Here is a 2,166-nt window from a genome sequence, read left to right on the forward strand (position 1 = left end):
TAGTAAAAATATTATATCTGTGTGTGGTTCTACAGAGCCTGAAAAGGATTTTCAGATGTAGATTTCAAGTGTATTTCAAGAAACACTGAAGCAAGGTAGGATAATCTGAGCAACTTGTCTGAGGTCATATTCCTAGAAAGTCTTCAGACACAAGGATCAATATTCTTTCCACAGTGGTTCCACATCTGAAATCAGCCTTCAGCTGTATCTGATACACAGATGAAAGAGGAGATAGATGCTCATTGTCTGAATTTTACCTCTGATAGTTTACTCTTTGCCTAACTCTTTTGCTCCTCTTTCTTTGTTGGGACTTGTATAATAATATATGTGGATACCCAAGGATGTTCAAAAGAAAGCTCTGGACTTACTGATGTGAAAATTGTTTGTAGTTGTCTTGTTTCCACCTGCAGATCTGGAAAAAAGTCAAGAGTCAGCCATGAGAAATCATACATTTGTGAGAGTTCATCCTCCTAGGACTGACCGATGATCCAGACCTACAAGTCTCAATTTTCCTCTTTCTATTTTTCACCTACATATTGAGTGTAACTGGGAACCTGACCATTATCACCCTTACCCTGGTGGACTCTCACCTCAAGACTCCCATGTATTTCTTTCTCAGGAATTTCTCTTTCTGAGAAATATCATTTACATCTGTCTGCATTCCAAGGTTCTTGGTCACTATTTTAAATGGAGACAGGACAATTTCCTATAATTCTTGTGCAACTCAGTTATTTTTTTTCATCCTTCTGGGTACCACAGAATTTTTTCTGCTGGCTGCCATGTCCTATGACCGCTATGTGGCCATCTGCAAACCCCTATACTACATGACTATTATGAACAGCAAAGTCTGCAACCAACTTGTAATCATCTCTTGGCTGGCAGGTTTCCTCATTATCTTTCCGCCAGTCATCATGGGCCTCCAGCTGGAGTTCTGTGACTCTAATGTCATTGATCACTTCACCTGTGACTCTTCTCCTATGCTGATGATTTCTTGCACTGATACTAAGTTCTTAGAGGTCATGAGTTTTTTCTTGGCTGTTTTCACACTCATATTTACTTTGGCATTAGTGGTTTTGTCTTATGCATACATCCTCAGAACTTTTCTGAAAATTCCCTCTGCCCAGCAAAGGCAAAAGGCCTTTTCCACCTGTTCCTCCCACATGATTGTTGTCTCCATCTCTTATGGAAGCTGCATCTTCATGTATGTCAAACCCTCAGCTAAGGAAGGAGTAGCTATGACCAAAGGTAGCAGTGCTGAATACCTCTGTTGCTCCCATGCTGAACCCCTTCATTTATACCCTGAGGAATCAGCAAGTGAAACAAGCCTTTAAGGACATGGTCAAAAAGATCTTTCACTTAAATGCATAATATTTTGGTAAAATTCATTAATAAAAGCACAAAAGAAAATTATAAGTGAGCAAGAGAGGACCTCTGAAGATTTTGATCCAATATACCTCCTCTGCCTTCTCCCTTCACTATATTCTTACACTTCTTTCTCCTTTTTCTCTAATTGCAAACTGCCCATTTTTGTCTTTTTTATCCCAAAATATTTTTTTCTGAACATACAAGTAGTTTTAATCTACTTAGAAAAAATTTTTTTCTAAGCAGATTTAGCAGAAATGTACTTTTCTAATTGATTATTGTCTTTCAAAGTAATTTACTTTATGTCAGTAAAGTCAGTATTACTCTCACACAGCATTTATGGAACCTTTCTTTAGGAACTGCTTTCAGATAATTATGTAAGCCATGGACAAATACGATCTTCCTCGCCCTTCAGTCTGCACTCACATTCCACTAAAATTTAGTATTACCTTTTTTTTGATTATTCAATTTATTCACAAAATAATTTTTAGCTCTTTTTAGAAATGAAATTCCCATTCAGATGATGGTAATTTGCTGCTACTAGGGTATGCAAAGAAGGTTAGAAAGAAAATATGGGTAAGCAACTTTAGAAACCTTTTCAGGGATTTAGGTATAATTATTCAGGCTCTACATATTCATATCAAGACATTTAATAAATTTTTTCTTTCTCTTTCTGATTATCTCCATGAGATAAAAGACAGTACTGAGTGGGACTGGGAAGAGTGATGGATGAAGAACTCATACCTGATAATAACTACTATACTGGCAAGTTGCCTTGTTAGCAATCAGTTATTAAATATTTTT

The 2,166-nt window shown here is 36.7% G+C and overlaps 1 pseudogene; it reads left to right on the forward strand.

The window, feature by feature from the left end:
- The first annotated feature begins 436 nt into the window (after positions 1 to 436).
- On the forward strand, positions 437 to 1,368 carry LOC110203035 (olfactory receptor 6C76-like; annotated as a pseudogene).
- Positions 1,369 to 2,166: the final 798 nt, after the last annotated feature.

Source organism: Phascolarctos cinereus, unplaced genomic scaffold (genome assembly GCF_003287225.1).
Source record: "Phascolarctos cinereus isolate Bilbo 61053 unplaced genomic scaffold, phaCin_HiC Scaffold_1;HRSCAF=81, whole genome shotgun sequence".
Lineage (NCBI taxonomy): Eukaryota > Metazoa > Chordata > Mammalia > Diprotodontia > Phascolarctidae > Phascolarctos > Phascolarctos cinereus.